General features: G+C 43.7%; 1 protein-coding gene across 3 annotated transcripts in view; it reads right to left on the bottom strand.

The window, feature by feature from the left end:
• Nucleotides 1–21,269, bottom strand: part of TMEM200A (transmembrane protein 200A) — a 73,884-nt gene extending 52,615 nt beyond the window's left edge. Inside the window, exons 1-2 of one of the 3 annotated variants that reach the window (XM_043592321.1) lie at nucleotides 21,014–21,269; nucleotides 12,695–12,745 (exon numbers count right to left, since the gene is read on the bottom strand). The gene's annotated coding sequence lies outside the window, so the exon portion shown is untranslated. Of the gene's footprint in view, nucleotides 1–12,694; nucleotides 12,746–20,074; nucleotides 20,277–21,013 lie in introns of those variants that run through there. The other 2 variants (XM_043592322.1, XM_043592320.1) reach the window with 2 other exon arrangements.
• Nucleotides 21,270–23,292: the final 2,023 nt, after the last annotated feature.

Raw genomic sequence — 23,292 nt, 5'->3', positions numbered from 1 at the left:
TTGCCTTTCTCTCTTCCACTCCCATACTATCGATTATGAAAACTTTTGCCTGGGAAGCAGAAACTAACTACAAATTTTCAATGCTCTAACATATTGGATCGCCTCCCATTTTTGCGTCCTTTCCTACCATCACAAAAGGACATAAAAAAGGACCTCCCAGAGAGAAAAAAAACAACAACACCAGAAGTGGGACAGGGCTCTACACCAGCCTCGTCGGTGTAAACCTTAGGTCCAGTTGCTCATGTATGACAATTTCAGGGGAAGATACTTATGGGTAAGGAAACTGTGTCATGATTTTTCACCTAGAATTCCCTCTACAGATTTGAGTCTCCTTAACTCAACCAACTGCAAACAAACTTTGGGAAGCCATGTGGTCAAGTCTACATGATTGCACTCAAACTTAAAAGATACAGGTTTCCCATCCTTTTAAAAACCCTATCCAAACAATAACATTCATTCTGCTACTAAGGAATTATAGGAGTTATCCCAAAGGCCTTTAGTATGGCTATATTACTTTTATTATAAACACAAGAGGATTAGGAGACAGTCACAGACAGGTGATCCCTCATTCTTTCTTTTTAAGCATTCCAGCATCTTTTACCTAACACCTCTGTATAAGAAAGGCGTACTGCCACAAAATGATAGCGTTCCAGAGCATCCTAGGGGCCAAATCCTCTTAGAGTGGATAATTAAAGAAGGGCCCTCTTCCACCTACTCACTTTAATAGCATTAAAGGATTACTGACGAATGAGCTGTGTTGTATGACTGCCTCATCACAGTCAAAGGGATCAGGTTTAGAAATAGGTTCTCCAAGAGGGAGTGCCTGGGCTACTGCAGGGTTATCCATAAAAGGACCTGGCTTTCCAATGCTGCAGGTGAAGAAAAGGAATACTGCCTTCGGACACAGTTCTAAAATAACGGTATTGTAATGCAAAGCGAACCTGTTTTATTGGAGAACATTCTAAGGTCATTATCTGTTGAGATTACATTTTTACCAGTCTCTTTCTTTCTTTCTTTCTTTCTTTCTTTCTTTCTTTCTTTCTTTCTTTCTTTCTTTTGGGGGGGGGCGGTTATTGTTGTTGAAAAAAATATTTCAGTGCTCATCACCTAGAGTAGCTTTTAAAGACCCAAGGTTTCCTTTCTGTACCAGAAAGCTGGTGCTCGGCAGGGACAGAGATTGGGCAGTGCTGCATCTGTGGGCCAGGTGGCGGGGGGGGGGGGGGGGGGGGGGGGGGGGGAGAGGGGGGCACACAAGGTGAAGAGTTTAGAAGCCTTCTGTAATCACCTCCCCACATTCTCTCTACTGGTCTGAAAAGCCCATCGATTCCCCAGGGCCAATCTTTATGGCTGACAATAACACTGTCTCCTTTAGTAACTCTAAAAGGAAACTGTGCAAGGGGCACCATTAGGGCAATTCTAGCCTCTCTGACATACAGGAGCTCGGTCCAGGACAGCTCTTAGCTCTGTTGCAAGCAAACTGAGCGGCTAGTCTTTTCCTCAGAGATTTCATACCATCCACATGCGGGCCACACGGACATCTCTCCCCTGTCCATCTCAGCTTGAGTGCACAGGACTGGTCCCTAATGGGGCTCTGTTTTTACTTTGTTAGAGACCATTTCCCTTTCCTGGATGGGGTTGAGATGAGCCAACAGAATGGAAACCACAAAGCTCTTTTAGTACTTCAGATCTTCCCCACCCCCCTCACCCAACGACTGCATGTCAGTTGTGTAAACGCAGACACATACATGTAAGTGAAATAAAGAACACAGGATAACTGGATAACAAGTTTAAGACCTAACGCCTCACAAATACACAACTTTTCTCCAGGATATCAGTAAGATTTCAGAAAAAAGGGGGAGTTTCTTCCTCAACTAAAGGATAATTCTCTCAACCGAGCATTTTGCATTTCAAAGCATGGCCAAAGGGCCAAAGGTAGCCCCTAAAAATATGCCTGAAAATCCTTCTTGAAAGTTATTTATAATAATGGGAGATTACATAGCTATGAGTTGGTTGATGCTTAGACTCCTAGAAAAGGTTTTCAAAAAAGAAAGGGGCATGCATGATCACTGGTTGCAAGGCTGTAAGCCTTCTTTTACTCCAAGGGGAACATAATATAACTTTAAAATTAAAGAAGTACAAAGAAATTAACTTTTTTTTCTCTTCTTTTTTTTTTTTTTTTTTTTTTTTTTGACAATGAGCTTCTAATTACGGGCGTTTTCTTCGGAGGGTTTTGGTGGAGCTGAAGGAACTGGAAGAATCGGAAGCAATCTTATTAAACAGCCTCCTCTACAAAATGATCATAAACTTACTTTTATGGTGAGTGTTTAGCCAGGGTAGAGACCTAGCTTTATTTTGCATTACAATTATTTATTGGAGGAGCTTTGATTTGACAAAATAACACAACTGTTTTATGTAATAAGGTTAACAGAAGAAATGGTCTGCCAAATCCCCAATAATAAACTCTGTTTAGAATGTAAACAAACTCTGTTAGATTACTGGAAGAATAAACAGATTATAAAAATGGCCATAAAAAGCTGCTGAGTCCTCCCTGGGTCTTGGGGGGAATGGGTGTGTTTCTCAACTCACCTCCAGGACAAAGCGTCCCAGCAGGGAGCCCTGGCCCTCCTCTGTCCTTGGGGTGGCTCCAGGAGCCAAGAAATTAAAGTTCTATTATTTTGATCTCTGTAACTTACAATGCCCCCAAAGCACATGCATGGAACACCATGTTAACAATGCAAAACCCCTTTTCTAGATAAAGATTGCTTTTTGCGGGGCACCTGGGTGGCTCAGTTGGTTAAGCATCCAACTTGGGCTCAGGTCATGATCTTGCGCTTTGTGGGTTTGAGCCCCGCATCAGGCTCTGTGCTGACAGCCCAGAGCCTAGAACCTGCTTCGGATTCTGTATTTCCCTCTCTCTTTCCCATTTGTGCTCTTCCTTTGTCAAAAATAAATAAATACATTTTTAAAAACCATAAAAAAAAAGACTGCTTTTTTTCTGACTGCCTTCTTCTATATTTATATCCAAAAGATTGTATTAAAAATGACAGAATGGTTTTCTCATGTTTCCATCGGTGGGTGAGATGCTGCGATAGAAAATCCCTTTGCAAAAAGACAATAAGTAAATGTACTCCAAACACAAGCATTTGTGATATGTGAGAAAAAGCAAAAATAATCCTGAACTGTCTGATACACTAAAGCTTCTAACAAGAGGAAAAAAAAAAAAAAAGACTCCGTCAGAAAACTTCAGGGGAGAGTTATCTGCCCCACCCCCACCCTGGCAAGTTCACTTCAGTGTGATTTGATCATCACTTCAAGTGTTAAGCTTGATAGGAAATGCCAAAATACCCGAAGATACATCTGGGAGACATGCTTTTCTTTCCTAAATCAAGAAAATTGCAAAGGAAAACCCTAAATGTCACAAGAGTTATTATTTCCTTTTTTATTAATTAAAAACTATAAAAACATAGGTAACAATATGGTGCAGCTTTTTGAAAAGTATGTTAACAAAATCTTTAGTAACATGGCAAATGTTAATAAACAAAAAGAAATACATTCATAAAGGGTAAAGTTATTTTATATAAAGCACTGATTAAAAAAAATTAATAATGTTCAGAAAGTACTTAAGAAGTGATTTCTTCTTTTTTTCGATTATTTAAATCGAACTACTTTGCGTCCGTTGGCTCTTGCAAAGTTTTACTATTTATCAGAACTATTCAGAAAAATTTAAAAAGGGAAAAATAATCATTTGTACTCATAATAAAGACATTACTCAGCACTTTTTGATATTCATTTTTATCTCTATCCCAACCAAATGTGATTTACTAAAACGCTAAAAAATAAAACTGAGGACGCTTAGTGGGTTTCGAGCATGACAGCTCAGAATTTATCGATCAGTATCCTCAGAGAGACGCGGAAAACATTGTCTAGTTCTGATGAGCTCTGATGGCTATGGGGACCAGATTATTAGCCACTGCCAGGCGTTCAAGTGTTCAGCTGTCAATTTTATTAAGATGGCTTCATGGATGTTTCAAAACATCAAAATGAATAAGGCCAAGAAAAGACTGGATTATCTATTGTCATGCAATATTCCCATCTGGCTATGTTTTAGAATGCCAGCATGCCCAGACTCACCGCCTCAGTGTCTCACTCTCCTCAGCATGGCACTGCTGACTTCTTAGCAATCATAAAGAAGAAAATGTCTAAGTATACAGTGGCTCTTCCTCTGAATTAGTTAATACCTTCGGCTTGATAAGACCCTCCGATCAAAGAGCAGCTATACTACAGGCACCTAATAAACCACCCCCCCTCCCAGAACTACTGTCCTAATTCAACTTAATTTGACAATTCCACAATCTCCTGAGAGGAGTCATAAACACAATAGGACATCACACCTGGCCTTATGGGGTGCGCACAATTCATCAGGTGAGAGGGTCTGCTTCCTGTCTGAGGTCAAGTTCCTTGAGGAGCCTGGCCACAGACGAAGAGCTTAACAGTAGAAATATGATAGCGCAAACTCAGCAACCTGAATAGCAGAAACATTCCTGCTTGGTGCATACTCCTTGCCCCTGCCCCAGGCAAGTGGTGGGGGACGTTGCCTGGGCACAGGGATGGGGGTACTTCTTGCGCAGAGACAGCCTTTCTTCAATCCACTGGTCTCCCAAAGGCAAGCGCACAGCTCTCCAACAATACAACTGAAGTAGGCTCTGTTTTTTGGTGACATCACTAGTGGTAACACCACTAATAGAAAAAAAAAAAAAAATTCCCCTTCCATTCTCCACTTGATTCTTTCTGTTGTCCTGAAAGAGACATTAGGTCCATTTTTACTACTTACACCCTGCGGTTTGGAGAGACAGAAGGGGGACAAGTCATTCTCAGGGCACTGGCCCGAGCTGCTGGCATGTGCAAAGCACCTTGCAAGTTCTGGAAAATGCATCCAACTCTCCCGAGAGAGGCACAGAAAGAGTCCACAGAAGAGGTGCATTCGAGGTGGATTAGAAGAATGAAGAGTGCTTCCCTCCTCGCTCCCCCAGTCCCTACAAAAATATCACATTCAGGAGGAGCTAACAGTTGCCTCACCCAGAGCAGGTGTACAAAGCAAGGTCATCCTGGTGGAAGTCAAAGGAGAGAAAAGACCGCACTGGGCAGTGTCCACTTAGAGTCACACACTCTGCAGGATCTTTAACTTACATGACCTTTTACAACCCGAATAACCCTTCTAAGGAGATCACGTCACATGCTACAGATAAGCAATGTGGGGCTCGGCAAGGTTGAGCGATTTAACCAAGATCACATAGCTTTTAGGTTGTAAAGCTGAAATTTTCCAGTGATTTTCAAGTTATCCCTAGCAATGGGATTCTTCCCCACCCCCCCAAATCTCACTTATATCATAAATAGCTCAGATAATCAAAAGCTGGCTATATATTTTAAAAATATCTCTGAAGGAGAGTCACTTGGGCCAGGGAGCCAGACGGCAGTGGTTTCCAGAATGAATGTTCAGAGACAGCACAGATCAGAGATGGAATCCCACCCAGAGAAACTCCAGGCAGGTCAGTTAGCCAGCCTTTCAAACGATAACCTTTAGTTAGCAATTCCCCAAATCCTATCAGGTAAACCATAGAAAACTAAAGAATAAAAACCAAATAAACCCTCCTGGCCCCTACTTAAATTTTACAAAGACACTCTGACTCTTTCCACAAGCTGCCTTTCAGGTGCGCACCTCAACAGAAGGAAAAGGCTACCTCCTGTTATCTAGGTGTAATATCGCATGATGATGTTTGTTTGGCAGCTTTGTGACTGCCACTCAATGGACAGCAGTTACCACAGGAAGACGGCTAACATCCTGAGAGCACTGTACTTGGGGAAAAGTTAGTGGAGCTGCCAGCACAGTAACCCAGGGCAGAGAGCGGTTCTTCACGCAACCTTAGTGATCAGCCACACTGGTCCAAGGGCAGGTCGACTTCCACCAATACTCATAAAAGTCCTCTCCGAAAACGGGAGCCAGCTCAGCTCCTCTCCTCAAGGGTTATCTTCAGAGATCGTTCACTAAAAGGCAGATTTTTTTCTTCCATTCTTTTCTTTTCCTTTTTTTTTGTTAGGGGCAAGAAAGAAGATGGATGGATCAGCAAACACAGCAAGGGGTACCTGGCACTGCGCCATTGATGAAGGTCTTACATAACCGATGGATACTTAGGCCGGAATGGATAAAACCATTGCCAACATCCCCCTTCTAAGGATTCAAATAAGAAGTGGAAAAGTACCAAAGGAGATACTAAAGGCTCTCGCTGTCACCAGAGATGCTGAGCAGCACGGTGCTAGCTTCCAAAGGACTCAAAGTCCAGAGAGTTGTTTCATACTTTTCAGTCATAACCTAAGTACTGGAGACATAATAAGCATTAGTAAGTGCTCTGATAACTTTGTCTCATACATAAGACTATTCCTGAATCTTAAATATTTTAATATAACGACAAATATAAAAAATGAGAAGACTGCATTAGAAGACTTGAGAAAATGTAAAGGAAACGTAATCAACCTCTAATTTGACAAAGATGATTTTTGATTTTTGCACATTAGTGTCACAGACTGCTGGTGACTCTCCACTGTTTTTTCCTTTAGGAAAATACGAACAAGGACGTGATGCTCCCTCAGGATCCACCACCAGATACTGAATGGACTAAACTAAGCTCCCAAATGGAGAGGCTAAAAGTAACCTCTAATAAAAGGTGTCTTTTCTCTTCCATTTTAATGAGCTAAAAATGCATTAGTAATAAGAGCCAGCATAATCCTGAGTCTTCAGCTAGATGTTCAAGCAACTATCTTGAATTACATAATTTTTTATAGTGTCCTGGAACATAAAATAGCTTAAGCTCCTATTTGTGGTTTCAAAAACATCTATTGCAAAATTAATATATGACAGGCTTTAAAATATATGCTTTATTAATTTAGAAGTATATGCAAATACTTTAAAAAGAATAAAGACCTAGTCAAATAGAAGGCAGCAGTGGAGTTGATAAGAGAATAGATTGGTAGTCAGCACAATAATGAAACTGACCTTCAGATGTGCTACTCAATCCTTATTTTATTGTGAAGAAATTAACTCGTGCATCTATTCTGTTCTAATTCAATACCAACAACTATGACATGAAATTCAAAAGGAAAACGCTCAGTAATTTCTAATCCCATTTCACCCAAAAGTTTGAAGGCTATGCTACAGCTGGGAGATTAAATTGGAGAAAGAAATTGAACCCAGATCTTCAGAAAGTGTTCACTAAGGGACATTTGCAAGCAAAGCTTTACTGCTAATATCATGTACCTTTCATCACTGATATCCCAGCCCTGGCTTTCCTTCTACCTCTAGGGCCACTACTTCTTGGTATGTTCTCTAACCACCTCTAAACGTAGAAATCCCCAAAGCATGATCCTAAGTCACCTTCTTTGAAGCTCAGACTCTATTCACTCCATGACTTATTACCAATGACATGCTCATTAACTCTCAAATGTATGCTTCCATTCTAAATTTCACATGTGAGCTCCAGACCCATCAGTCCAAACGTCCACTTGCTCTTTTCCCTGGGATGCCTCATGGGTGTCTCAACCGTAATGAGTCCAAAAGTGAACTCATGAACCAAAGTTAGGAAAAGTCTTCCTCACCTATGAAACGATACCACCATCCATCTACTCAGTCATGCTAAAATCCTGACATTTCCTGGACCACAACTTCCCACGTCCTGTCAGTTACCAGTGTTGGCTGATGCTATCTTCAGAACCTGTCCTCACTCTGTCCAGAAATCTCCAACATCACTTCTGCCACCCAGTCTAAGGCTGTTGTTTCTTCCTCCATACATTCTTGCCTCCTCCAACCCTTCACCACAAAACAGCCCAAATGGTGTCTAAATGTAAAGCAGTTCACGCATTTCCTCTTTCTTTCAAAGCCTGCTCTTTGGAAGCCAAGTATCCAGCCCTTATCATTTTCCATACAGCACTTCATGATGGCTTTTGCCCAGCTTATAACCTCTCCTTCCACCTTCTCTCCCCTGCTGTGGTCCAGTAACAGGGCTTTCTTTCTGTTCCTTAAAAACATCAAATTCTTTCTCTCCTCCACCTTTATGCACTGTTTCTCTCTCTGGCAAGGCTTCTCTGGACAAGTTCCTCTTGTCTCTAGTCCCATCTTACAAGGTGAATGTTTCCCAGGAAATCCACTGACTCATGACCCTCTCCTCCTAGCTCCCTGTATGTTTTCGTGACACTACTCACACTTACCGGCACATCATTATTTAGGATGTAATTTTTTGTGCCCCACTACCAGATGACGATAAGCTCCCTGTCCAGATTTTCTCCCACACAAGACATAGTCAGTGGCTAGAACATAGTAGGTGCTCTGTGAGTATCTGTTGACCAAACAATGCTGATATTTAAGAAAGTTTTCTGGGTATGCCCCAACTCTCCGACCCTGACAGCCCTAGTAAATATTATATGGCTAATTTCAGTCCAAATTTCACAGATTTTCTGCTCCTTAACATGCATGTGTCACCCAGGGGCCAAGATTAGGAGGAGACAGATCTGGATTTTAATCTGGTCTCTGCACCTGTGCTTAGTAGGCAGACTTATAAAAAAGTGAACTGCTTTTCCAGACCTCAGATTTCTCACTGTTGTATGAAAAAAACTCCTCACAGCTCTCACACTCTCAATCTGTGAATACACAGTGTTTTCAATCCACAATAAAATTCTGTACACATCCAAAATAAAACATCTCCTATGGGCTTTAGAATCCTCTGGTTATTCTTGCTTCAAGGTCTTTATCAATCTCACTTTCTTTTGATCCCATGATTTCTGAGGACCTTGAATTACAATTCAGACCCATCAGGCAGGGTCTCCAGATGGTGAACGCAGACACCTAGGCCTCCACTCACTGCATATTTCCTTTGGGGACTAGTAATGATGGTGAGGGCTGGGCCCAGCAAAACCCCCGCTGCAGGTTAGGACTGGCAGATGCTTCCCAAGTCTCTCAGATTGAAATCCGAAGTTCCCTCGTGGTCCCAGGGCCCTCCAGTATCCTCTGCTTTGTTCTCCTGGAGCTGGCCTCCTTGCTATTCAAATACTCCAAAGCCCCTCCCACTTGGGAGGCTGCCTCTGCATCGCCTGGTGCTTCCTGTTCCCCTGCCTGGCGCTCTCCTCCCCCAGACATTCAAACGACTACTTTCCTCCCTTCATTCAGGTGTCTGCTTCAAATGCCAGAGGACTTCTCTGTGACGATGCTACACGAGTCCCCATCCCAACTGTTCTCTGTCTGTGGGCCCTGCTTAATTTTTCTTATTCTCTGTCACAATAAATTATAGGTTATTGTCTGCCTCCTCCAACTGGAACGTAGGAGTCCTAAGGAGAGGAGCTTTGTTTCCTGTTAGATATCCAGGGCCTAAAACAGTACATTGTACGCACTCAGAAAATAGGTACTGAATGAATGAATAAAATAGGTACTGAATGAATGAGCGGTGCTCTACAAGAAATCAAGAGGACAGCGGGACTGAAGGTCTCCCATCTACAGCTACAGGGGTCTGTAAAGGTCAGAAAGGAGCAGTGTGATGAGAAAGAGCTTAGGTTGCTGGACCCCAAGGCAGGAGAGCCAATAGGTACTCCCCCCAAATTGTTACCCACCCCCCACTGAAGAAGAGCAAGCGTGGTTCATGGGGTGGCAGGTGGGGGTGAGACCCAGGGGCTGCCAGTCAGCAGGTCTCCTGCCAAATTAGCAATGAACTTCTGACAGCTGTGGCAGGAGAACAGCAATCCCCAGGGTAGTACCAGTGGAAGTGAGTTAGCCTGCAGGTGGCCTTGTTACCCAGAGATGGATGGCATGTGCTATCTTTGTCATCTTTTTGTAATTTGTCTTTTAAAAATCACTTAACCAAATTCTGAATTTAAGGCATCTGTGAATTAGTGCACAGTCTCACTCATGATCACCCCTTTCCTGCAAAGTTGGACTCAGGGAGACCCGTATATCATCTTCCAAAGCTGTTCCGCGCCCTCTAGTACTCAGCCTTACTGGCGCCCTCTAGACTGTGAACTCCTCCAGAAGAGCCCGTGTGCTCCATGGTGACTGGCACTTAGCCTGCTCTCAAAAAACGTCAGATGACTCAGTAAGTATATTTTGAACTAGATCTCCCCAAAGACACTGAGCTAAACACTCACTAACAAACATCACTAATTACATGCTATTATTGTCTTCTATTCAACTATGCAGGCATTGGACTGAGTTACTTCTGGACAGAAATTAGTTTGAGAATTGGAAGACTCACAAAATAAATAAGGAATTGCCACGTGTCAAGTAAGGTGTGATAAGACCACCGTGTGGACCTTGCAGAAATTTCTGCATATACACCACAGGGGGGAAAGCATGTAAAGAAGATAATTATATCTGTGTATTATATTTTTATTTTCAATATTGCATTTTAGCACTGAATATCATTTTTAAATATTATCAATATTCAGAGTAAAATTAACACTTTACATATTTTCTTTTCTTTTTAAGTCTATTTATTTTGAGAGAGAGAGCATGAGCAGGGGAGGAACAGACAGAGGAGACAGAGGATGCTTATCCGACTGAGCCACCCAGGCGCCCTGTGCACTTTAAATATTTCCAAAGGAATGATTTAGTCTTTTCCTGAAAAGTCTGTGTCTTCAATGTGATTTTATATCTCACAGTGATATTTCTCCCTGACATCAGAGAAGAGCGAATATAATTAACTCAGCCAACATTTCCTGAATGCACACAATATATAAGTCACTATGCCACACACAGTTAAAAAATACAAGTTTCACATAACAAAAAAAATGCACTGGACTGACTAAGGTGTTTATGTTCTACTGAGAGAGCTATATTTATATTAGTACTTAATATTTTATTTATATTAAACACTCTTTGAAGGTGGATATACTATATACAGAATGTCTTCAGCCATGCAATGATGTATGGTACATCTTGGGTTTCTAACATGGATATTGTTTTTGCTCCCAACCCCTTACTTTTAATAAACGATCTCAAACATCATGCTCCAAAAGAAAAACCTTCTAATAGCTTCCAAGTACCCTGAGGATAAAGCCTTCCCTCCCCCCAGTATGCAAGGCTGGCTCTTATTATCTTGCGGGTGTCAGCCCAAAAGCCTCAAACACAGAGGTGTCTTTCCTGATCATCTGATCTGCAAAACCCAGGCGCTCTGTTACATCAGACTCCATAGCACTTCCCACATCTGAACCTGCCTTGTTTGTCTCCCCCCATCTAGAATGTACCCTCACCACAACCTTGGTTTTGATCCCTCCCCTATCCCCAGCTGCCAGCAAGTATTTATGGAATTAATTATTAATTATTAATTAATTATTACAGAGCTTGAGTTGACTATCCTATCCATCCATGTCTTATCAGGAACCAAACAATAAAAGTATGGGTCATGATTTCCCATGTGGTTTTTTACATTATCGTTGTATACGATGCGCCTCACATTTGGCAAAATGGGTCATAAGTATAATTTAGCAGCAACTCCTGAATGAAGCTCACTAAATCATGGTTTGGTGAGTAAATGAATGAAAATAATTATGTTCAAAATAACTGACTGAGATCCATCAAAAAAAAATGGAGTTATAATGCTATAATGTTCTCCTTCGACTTTTAGAAGAAAACCAAAATTATTTTTATTTTAATTGTGTATTATTTTCATAGAAAAATAGCAGTTGTGGAAAGGTTGAAAATGATACTCAACACCCACCTCAAATTGACTACTCTAGTAAGCTTAACAGTTCTCTTGCAGTCTCAGGCAATGTTTTTGAACAAAACCCCGTACCGAGGTCTAACGAGGATGCAAGTTCCTCCTTCTTATGGAACGAGTCAGTGTTCACAACTGTGAGAACTAGATACAATGATTGGGCTGGGTTTTTGTTTTTGTTTTGTTTTGTTTTTGAAAAGGGAGCAAAGTCAGAAGGTTCCGAATTCAAGATCTTTGGCTTATTCGAGAGGAATCGGTGTTTAACAGAGCAGATGTTCTCCAGGGGGGACATCTCAAGCGTTTTCATATTCTAGCTGGGACTTCACATACTGCGTACTGGCTCAACCCGGTCCAGGGTCACCTGCTGGGAACACGGCCATAAACAAAATAGGCACAAGCTTGCCCTCACTTGGCTTACACTCCCTCTGAACAGTGTAGGGACCGGGAACATAATAGTTACAACACCCCCTGGCTATCAGGACCTGGCCACAGAACTATGGAGGCAGAGGACAACCAGGTTCACTCTGCAAAGTGGGGCTCTGGCATTGCAGGTTCTCAACAGTGTGGTCTGAAAAGCACCCTCGTAGGGTGTGCATATTACTGATTTTAAAAAATTATTCACTGGCTAATCTTCTCTCTGTCTTGTGCCTCAATCTGTATAATCAGGAACACGGGTAAATAAAGTTTTAAAACTTGAATGGTTGATCGTGATAGTTTAACAGGTTACATGATCCAAGAGTGGTTTTGAAAACAAAGAAACAAAGTCTGCAGTTAAAAAAACACTATTACTCATTTCGAAATGGTAGCTTTTCTTATTTAAAAAATAAATACATAGAACCCTAGTACAGGCATGAACAGGTGGTATTTCCATCCACTGTCAGTCACAAGCTCACCTATTCTGAAAATCAGTTTTGCATTTAGTATCAGGAGTCTTAAGACATTCGTACCTTTTGACCCAGGAATTAATCTCTTCCACAGATCTCGCTTAGAGAAGTAATCTGAAATGTGAACAAAGATTTCATCAAAATGCCATTTATAATGCCAGATATTTGGAAATCACCTAAAGGTCCAATTTTAAGAGCAGTTAATAAATTGTGGTGTGTCCACACAATCAAATATTATGCAGACATGAATTAAGCTTGCCTAGAAGTCGGCAAATGTCTTGGACATAAGGTTAAGCAAAGAGAGCAGGTTGTAACATGTTATTAACTATGGAAACAATTCGTTAAAAATGAAGAAGAAAATGCCAAAATATGATGGGTGCTTTGGAGTCATAGGCAAATTTTCTCCCTGATTTTTTATACTTAATGCATTTTCCAAAGTTTTCATTGGGAGCATCTGTTGCTTTTATGATTAGAAATAATAACATCTCTTAAGAAATGCTAAGTAACTCGACCGTATTACAAATACTGGCACAGGTGTGTTCACACAGCGGATCCGATATGTGGCTTGCCAAGTGAGCCCAAATTTGTGCCTCTACTGTGCCTAAATCTCAGAGAGACAACACTGAGATTCCTTGGATTCACCCTGCACTTCAGCCCAAAGATGCTGATTCTCAAAAAGGAAAATATTCCTTAGCAGCTGCCAACCTATCGGCACCTCTGTAATTAGCTTACTATTTGCAAAACAGCCTGCTCCTTCTCAGCATTCCCTTCATCGCAGGAGCCTCTAATATTCTTTACTGACTCTGGTATCTCCGCCAGCTTTATTTCAATGTCCTGTAATCACTCATTTACTTCTGGCTCCACTAGATTATGAAATTCTTGAGACCCTTGTCATCCTGACACCCACAGAATCTAGCTGAGCTCCTAGTAAACAGTGGCATTTAATCAATGTTGTAAACAAACCATTACAATATAGGAAGAAAATCCACTCAATAACCCCCAAGAGAAACATTCCCTAACAGGACCCTCTTGTAAGGGAAATCTTGGTTGGTGTATGGAATCAGAAACACATTGGGATACAATTTCCAGTTTATGAAAGAGCGGAGCCACCCCCGACATCCAGGAGCTGGCCTGGCGCTCACAACCAGGCCCCGATGTGCTCCTGTCGATGGAAACAATTTCACAGAACGTCAACACCAGACAGGCCAGTCTGTGACCATGACGGTGCAGGACAGGAACAAGGCCATTCTGTAATCATATCTGAACACAAACAAAAATATGGATATTGTCCAAAATGACCAATATCCCTCTAATCTGGCTAATGAGTAACTGCTACTTCCTTGCCAATAATAGTATTAGCCTCTCTCGTCTTGTCTCCTTCTAGATAAGATTTATTAAGATACAAAGTCATAGGATTATCCCTGCTTCAATCCAGAGCAAAGCCCTGCTTCTTTAAACCTTCTCCCAAATCACATAACACAAGCTCAAACCTTAAAATCTTATAATTAATTTCTAACACCCTCTTACTGAGACGCCCCGTATCTCCCTACGGTATACCTTCTCCCTTGCTGAAACGAGCTGCAAACCCAACCTGTTCAACCACAGGTAATTCCTGGTGGCCTCTGGCTGGAGAGCGCTGATAAATTCTTAATCTTACCTGCAACACTCTCCTCTCATCTCTCTGTTCATACATAGTCATCAGAACTCACTTCTTCCAAGATGCCTCCCTGGATTGGCCTTCTAGGTTTTAGATGGTTCCATTCCCTTTAGTCTCCATAACATTCGTGTTTAACTGCTACTATTAAGTTTGTATGTCAAAATACTAGCTAACACTGTGGTCTTGATTGCTCTCTGAAAAAATCCTTCTAACTCTAAAATCATATTATTCTATTGTGTTGCTTTAAAAGTTTTATGCATGGTTGTTTTAGCTCTGCAGTTCTCACATATGGGCCTAAAACATATGTTTTTATATACCTTCACATTCCCTTTCCAGTTATCATAGATAGACAGATAGATAGATAGATAGATAGATAGATACACACACAAAGTCCACTGCACTTAAGATCTACAGTCACGTGTCTAAGCAGTTAAAAGTTTGATCTTGGATTTGTTGGGAAATGACATGATGTCACTCATATTCTATTAGTAAGCAGTTCCATTTAGAGTATCTTCTAGTAGAGACCTTTATAGCTGGTGGGTGCTCCACATACTTACTATATTCAGTATGTGCTAGTGCTTTCTCTCCTGCCCCCCCCCCATCTCTGCGTGTGTGTGTGTGTGTGTGTGTGTGTGTGTGTGTGTGTATCATATTTCAGGGCAAAGTACCTGTACATATAAAGGTAAATTCAGGCCATGGCAGCTGGCAAAGGTTCCTTCCCTTCAACAGAAATCAGTGACTAAAATTAAGCCTTCCAAACATCTGACTTGCTGACGTATCTGTCCTGCATAAGGATAGAGATCCTGCACCAAGGGGACAAACCTACTGGATTATTAAATTCTCTGCTAAAGCCGGATATAATCCTGCTGGACAACTCCCTTCAGATGACCTGTACCCCGTTCACATTCTGATGACTCAAAGTTCACTCCTGATCTCCTTTCACAACCACATGCCTTGCTGACTTCCCCATTTCTATCACCCAGACTTGACATTGACCTTGCCTGCCAGGGCGGGGATGACTCCCTAAAGATCCAGAATCAGGTCTAGATTCAGACAGAACTGGGTTTCCATGACAGCAACCTCATCCCCAGTGTGGCTCCAGGAGCTCAGGCAGATCATTTAACCTTTCTAAGGCTCTAGCTCCTGGCTCAAAAGAAAAAAAAATAAAAAGCCATAATATTTACCTGCCAAGGACTATAATGAAGATTATGTATCTAAGACACATGTCAAATACTCTACAAATGTTAGCTCTTTTTTTTTTTCCTAATGGTCCCTGACAACTAATAGAATCCTGTTTCCCTCTGAGGACCCACCCAATATATGTTCTTACGGCCTTACATCAGGAAGGGTATTTAAAGCAGAACAGATGGCAGAGCTCCTGTTCTCAGATCAACATTCAAACCCCGGTTGTTGTATTGATCTGCCCACCTGTTCAACTTCCTGATACCACTCCCATCCACTTCCCTTGCTACATCCCAATTCCCAAACCAAGAACCCATGTATGTCCTACTCTTGCTTTGGGATTCCTGTCCATTTTGCTGCTAAGCATGGATGTTCTCCACCTTCGCCTGGATAACCTCTATTCCATCCCCTCTGGAACTTCTGTCACTGTGGTTGCCTCTTAGAAGACTCGACCTTCAATTTAACCTCATCTACAGGATTCTGACCATGGGCTTGAGAGGTAGCATCACACGGTTTATTAAAGCACGGATATTTGTTTTGGACAGCCAAGGTTTGAAAATCCAGTGCTACCACTTAATGACCACATAACCTTGAGCAAGTTATTACGTCCCTAACTTTCAGTTTTCTCACCATGGAGGGATTTTATGAGATTTAAATCATATAATGATTTTAAGGCATATAACACAGGATCTGGCATACAGGTAGGTCCTCAATAAATGTCAGTGCTACACATGTAAAGATTTTGACCGCCGGACTCACAGTGACCACTGGCCTCTTTTCTACATCGTCCAGTTGCCATGAACCTACCCACAATACACAGCCTTTTCACCTGCTGGCCCAGCTGATCATCCTGGTCTGGTCCCTCTTGATCCATTTCATCCCACAAATGCTCTGTCCACACAGATGCTCCTTTATCCTGACATACACCCTTACCATACTCTCATAATGTCACTAACACATGCCAATATATAATTTTATGCCTCCTAAGTGATAACTCTATTCTATGCCTGCTGCCTCCCCTTGGCCCATCTCCCACAACCTCAGTGAATTTCCATGAACAACAGTTCTGTGTTCATCACTTCACTGTCCTGTTCAAACTTTTCCTAGATTTATAGTGACCAAAGTAGGGGGTCTCCAATCCCATGATCTCTAGATGACTGGGACCTCTGATAATGAAATCACCAGGCTGGAAATAAAGCAAAAGGATATTAACTAAAAGTATATAGAAATGGATAAATGGTAGGCTCCTCATCTGGCAACCACAACCTTTCAGCAAAGTCTAGACATGGAGAGTGTTAGCTCATCACTGGATTTTGTCTTGGCTGGGAGGAAGGCCCCATTTCTGGAATTTGCATGGTCTTGGACCTCTGAGTTGCCTCCATGTGTAATCTTCACATCACTGTTTAGGGGGTCTGTCCCACAAAAGGAGAGGGCAATTCTCCTCAATAATGTTGTTTTTGATTAGCAGCAGCATCAGCTTTAGAGAGGCACAACTGTATGTGATCATGGGGGAACTGTCCATCATGGTGCCCTTATCAGCTTCCACCCCACCACCAGCACCACATACACAGCATGGGGCACATGACCTAACATATTGCACTCTCTGGTGGATGTGGACTGATTCAGTGACCACCAAAGCAGGGCCAATCAGAGCTCTTCCAGGAAATTTCGATGAATGGGACCTCTAAGAAATAAGACCTCTCTTTTCTATGTCTCAAACGCCCAAGAATATAGGCTGGGAACTACTGACAGTCAGCTTTCTAGTACATAGAAAGGGGCCTTGGAATGGAGCTGATCCGGAGACAAGTGGAGCTGAGAAATGGGGGGAGAGAGAAAGGACCCTGACAAAGCCGCGTGAGTCTTTGGGTTCTCACCATGAGTGAAGCAAGGTCCATCTTTGGACTTTCCAGTCACATGAGCCAATAAATCCTTTTTTGCTTAAGCTAGTGAAATATAGGCTCCTCACACAAATAATCAGATGAATCCTGACGAACTCCCTTCACCAGGAACACAGAATGGGGCGGGGCTGGGGGGAGCTTGCTCACCCTTGGCGATGCACTTAATGCTTAGGGCAGAGATGAGTGTGCAGCAGGAGGGAACGTATAGACACACATCTTCACATCTTCACACCTTGCTCACATTCTTATGACTCCTATGTAATTTTACCCCCAGTGACAAAGTTTCCAGAGCACAACTTGCTACTAGAACATATCCTATTAGCAGTGCAATGGTCCCCAAATCCCCACCTTTCTATGAGAATTTCCTTTTCCCATCTGCACTCAAAGCTCTTGGAAGAGTCTTATCGATGACCCTGTTATCAAATCCCCAGAATTCCTGCTGGGGAAGGTTAGGTGGGGAGGAAGCATACAGAAATAATCAGACTAAACATCAACAATAAGATTCAAGACATTTCAGGAGGTCTCGAGATCCCATAATCGCAGACTTATCTTCCAGAAGGCAACCTAAATTTTTATTCAGAAATTTGCACCTCCACTAAAATCTGACACCAACCTTATCACTCTGTCCCATTAACACAGGGTTTCCAAAGCACGTTCTAACTTCTCCCATCTCTACAATTCTGCAGAAAAGCAATGAGGTGCACTGGTGCAAGCATGCTTTGCAGTATTAGTCCTGGCCTCGGCACCTTTACGCTCTAATTACCTCCTGGGGATGTTGTGAAAAATCAATTGCCATTATTTGCAAAAACTCATGAAAAGCCATCTAAGCAACTAAGCCAACTAAGCAAAAGTTGGTATTTATTATTTTATTACATATTATAAATAACAAAGATAATCAATGATGGGCCAGATGCCAGGTGCCCCTTTACCTTGTATTAGCATCATTATTACCCCTTCCCTGTGCCCAGCGTGGTCTCCAGCTTGTCCTCCCCTGACCCAAACTCTACTCACTGCACCCTTCGCACACTACATTCTGATTTCTCCCTCTCAATTCCACCGGAACCCATCATACAGCATTTTAAAAAGAGGACAGAAGATCATGGTCCAAAGCCCTTGATCTGCGGATAAGGGAATGTGGGGACGAGGGCACACACAGAAACCCAGAAAGGCCAAGGAACATATCCATGGCCACGTATTCAGCAGCCTGGTCAGGACGACAACTTGGGTCTTCCAACTCCCCATCCAGGGTTCTTTGCAACCCACCGCACTGCTCCCAGTGTGCACCAGACCCCCGGTGCTCAAGGACCATCCCAGGTGCTCAGGGATCTGTGACACGCTCTCCAGCCCTCTCCTCACCCGTCTTTGGCTCCCAGAGGAGTCCATCGGCTAGTAGGACACAACAGCTGTCCCTCCATGTTCTCTGAGTGTTTGCGCACATAACAGACCTTAGCAGACAAAACCTGTCTTAAGTCCTGAAATGGAATGGATATACTTGACAAAACTACACATCATATACTCCTTAATAAAATGAGGGGTCCATCTCACTGCAGAATTGTTTTTTGGTGTCTACATGTTTGGTTTTTTTTCCCAAATGTGTTTTGCTTGAGGAAGACTTTCCGTGCTGTCTCCTGTTACGGGAGAGTTAACAGTCAACAAAATTTATTTTAAAGCTGACTTCCCTTTTAGACTCTACATTGTGTTTAGTAACTAAAGTGCATTATTAGGAGGACTTATTAATTTATCTTCTACTAATTTTGCTCAAGAAATGTAAAAGGTGACATCTGCTTTTATCTTTGTTCTTATCTATTTTCCTAAACTAAATATGTATTTTTGTTTCCCTTATGCTGAGAATCTTTACGGGAATGAATGGATTTAAACAATCAGTTCAGCCTCACTCCCCCCCATGTAGGAGTAGTTCTCTTCTTCTGCCAATAAGCTATTGCTGAAACCACCCAAGTCTGACTGTAGCAATCTAGCCCTTGGAGCACTCAAAAGCTTCACTAAAAATTCCTCCAAGTTAAAATAACAAGTGTAGTCATCCTTCCAAACAGTGATCTTTCCTGAAAAATCCCTTCTGATTATGGGTGCCCTTGGGATGCCTCATACCTTTACCTGGACCAGACTCAGGAGCAACAGGTAAAGACTTTCTGTGCCAACCGCCTGGAAATCACACACAGAGACTTCCCAGGCAACAACTCGCTCCTTCACTGAAGGCTTTCCCAGCCTAGGATACAAAGCTAATTATAACCAGGGTTACAAATTACAGCTAAATCATCCTGTAATTATGAGCTCTCTACTAGGACTTGGTTAGAGAAAATCATTCCTAACACTTCACTATACATTTGTAAGAGTAAAAAAAAAAAAAATCTCATAATATTAAATTGCTAAAACACTTCCCTATAGTTTCCACTTAAATATTATTTTGTTTAGAAGGACTCCTCTTCTTCACTTATGCTGTTTGAAAAGCAGGAAACTACAAGCAGTTGCTTCTATATAAACAGCAGAAAAACAAAGGTTTAAAAAGTTTCAAAACTGAGCCTACTTTTCACACAATGGTAATATATTCTAGAGTCAGTAGCCAAGTAACAAACTGAAGGTCATTTGATAGTAAGTATTTCTATAATGCAAGTCATGACAAACCATCATAGTGAGTAGCTTTCACAGGAGCTGGGAATATTTACGTATAAAGCCCCTCAGAAAGTGTACCTCAGAAGTTGGTTTCACTGCAAATCCAGAAGAGTTGAATATTCTTACTGACAAATAAGAATAGTTGTCGATTCCTTACATGTATTCTCTATATACAGTTGTCCACGAGTACTTCTGAAGGTCTTCAGAAGAAAGAACAAGGTGAAGAGACACTTTAGTGCAACATTTAGTTCTGAAATACACCAGGCTAAGGTGGACTGGGATGACTCCAATTAGTAAATTACATACATGTGAAGCATGTGACTTCCTGGCATTACCAGTGCCTGGTACTGAATAATGAATCCTTTTTTTTTTTTTTTTTACAATTATCACACACATACACTTCTGAATCAAAATCTAAGGACAGTACATAGACACAGAGAGCTTGCACCTACACAAAGTGAAAGGCTGGCTTGGACAATTAATTACAGCAAAAGAATGATTACTGAAGCAAATCTTGCAAACCCCAAGGTCTTTTTCCCGAGGGCAGACCAAATGACTGCATGGGGAGAAAAGTAATATTGAATTTGGCAAATAATTGCTTCGCCTCCCCATTTCGCCCAGGTAGATACTACCACATACTGCTTTAGGAAACCTTGACTACACTTTGCTCCTGCCAAGGACTACTATAAATTGCCGCTGTGGACGTCTTCACAGAGAATGCTGACTCTCTGGAACGGAGACAAAGGAGGGTGTAGCTCGGAGAAACCTAGCCAGGCGCTCCAAGGCTCTGGGCTACCGGAGGCTGCTGCCCCGCAAAGCTTCTCTTGCGCTCTGGGCGCCGGGGAGTCCGAAACTGATGGCGGACTTGGTTCCTTTCCCAAACTTCGGGAGACGGTGTTTACCCTAACTCTGGTGGCTGAAGCAGGGGGCGTGGGGCGAAGAAGCGCCCCGCTAAGGCTGCTGTGGCTGCCCACCCACCTCCCCGCCGCCCGGCAGCACCCTTCCCTTCCCCCTCACCTGTCCTAAGCGCGGGGCCTCAGGGGTCCAGTCGCCTCTCGGGACTTGCAGTGCAGGAGCAGTTGGGACGTCGGGCGCCTCCGGAACCAGCGAAGGAGGCGGCGGCGGGCTCGGGGGCGTCAGCGGGAATCTCGGCAGCCGCGGTCAGCCTCGGGCTCCCTCCCCATCCCGGCGGGGCTCGGGCAGCGGACGCGGCGCGGCCACCGAGCGCGGCTGAGTCAGGCGAGGGGGCGGGCGGGGGAGGGTGGGGGGCTCCCCTACCCCCGAGCCGGGGGGGCGGCGGCGGCCTCGGGGCGGGGGACGTGCCGCTGCTTGTGCCCGCCGCGGGTCGCGGGGCCGCCGGCCGCCGCCATCGAGCGCAGGAGCCTGAGCGCTCCAGCCCTCGGAGGTCACCGGGTGCGGCGCGCGACTCGCGGCTCAGGCGTCGTCGCCGCCTCCAAGAAAGACAAAAGGGACCCGGGGGCTGGGAGGGGAAAAGTTTTCTGGTAGGCTTCAGACAGATCCCCACCAAACCTCACGCTCCAAGCGCGGAAGAGGCGGGCTGGGGGCTGGGGGGTGGGGGCTGGGGGCTGGGGGCTGGGAGCTGGGGGCTGGGGCGGGGGGCGGGGCTGGCTTCCAGGCGCGTCACAGCACGATCCGGACCCGGGTCCGAGCCAAGCTCGCCGCCGCCCACCACCCGTGGGAACTCCCCCCGCTCTGCTGCCCCCGCTTTCGCAGCCCGCCTCCTCCTTGATGATGCAGACAAGATCCGCTCTTCCCCCTCCCAGGTCCCCAGTCCCCCAACGGGTGACCCGGCCGCAAAGTTGCACTTCTGGAGCCGGGATTACCACAGACAAAATCTATCTGTGGGAACAAAATACCCGCTTTCAGGAGCTCTTCTCTGGGCTGGAAGGCCAGAAGGTGGAAACGGACACACCCACCCGTGGGGCGCGCCTCTTGCTGTGGTGGAGCCCCGGGTCCCAGAGCTGAGGTCGGCGCCCCGCCAGTCCTCTGGAGCAATAGGGGGGCCCTTGCGGATTCCCGGTTTTCCTGGAGCAGGCGCTACGGCCCCACGCCCCTCAGACTCTTTCCTATCAGACGCCGCCTGGGCGGGTCGGGGTCCCCCTGGCGGGCTGCTCGGGCGCTGCGCGAGCGGAGCCAAACTACTCCCACCTGACACTGCGGAAGCCCCCTCTGTCTACACCGCCCTAGGGCGTCTAACAGGTCAGTCGCAGGTCGGCCTCCGAAGGGGCTCTGAGAGATGGCTAGGGGGTGAGGGTCATGGGCAGGAAGACTTGATAAGGGCGAACCAGATGGCTGAAAGCTTTGATGAAAGGTGCTGACGTTGAACTGCAAACATCAAAGTCAGTGAGGGGTACAGGTTACTCCTCCTTGCTCCCAAACGTCCAGTGAGTGGAGATTGCCCTATTCATAGAGTAAAACGATATGGTAATTACCTCCAATCTGGCAGTGGCAGAGTGGTGATTTTATTATATGCAGGTCAATTCAGTAAATAGAGGTTCGTGTAAAACTCTGGGTTACTAGATATTCCAGCCATGACACTGGCATGTGCTGAGCACATCAGCTGCAGCACTGGGAGTGAGGTACGCCTGTGTGCATCCTGAATATGTTTTAGGGGACGGACTAGAAAGCAAGTATGGGGTTCCCAGGAAGTATATTTGTGTATTTGACATGGGAGGAAAGGGGGAGTGTGGAGAGGGATTCCATGTAACAACTCCACATTTCGGAATTCAGACATAGCAATGAGGAGAGAGACTATAGAAACTGGAGATTTGTGGTTCAATCTTCCTGTCTTAAAGAGTTTGGAGATTTGGCACTTTTAGTAAAAATTTCACAACCAACATGTTAAAAAAAACAAAAACAAAAACAAAAACTGAAGGAGTAGGCAGAGAGGTGAAGAAATAAGCCACACCAATAAACCACTTGTAGTTTCATTTTTACACCACCTGCAACCAGTAGTCTTTAGCCCACAGCCCCTTGCTTAATTCTCTTGGTTTTCTTACACATTTTTCAAGGCACCCGCCAAAGGAGTGTGATTTCACTGGGACTTTCTTCTAGTTGTAGTCTATATATTTATGAAACCACATTTTACTACAGAGCTCTTGAGAGTAGACATCTCTTGGTCATGTTCACTAGCTTTCTGGAGAATGAATATCAGGTTCATAGTGTCCATAGAACCATCAAACATGACATTGTGTGTAATACGAGTGGTGAGACATTTAAAATGGTCATCTAACCATTTTACACATTGGGTACCTGAGCCTTCCTTCCTCAAAGAG

The sequence above is a fragment of the Prionailurus bengalensis genome, chromosome B2 (genome assembly GCF_016509475.1).
Source record: "Prionailurus bengalensis isolate Pbe53 chromosome B2, Fcat_Pben_1.1_paternal_pri, whole genome shotgun sequence".
NCBI classification, from domain to species: domain Eukaryota; kingdom Metazoa; phylum Chordata; class Mammalia; order Carnivora; family Felidae; genus Prionailurus; species Prionailurus bengalensis.
This window is presented reverse-complemented; position numbering and strand designations above follow the sequence as displayed.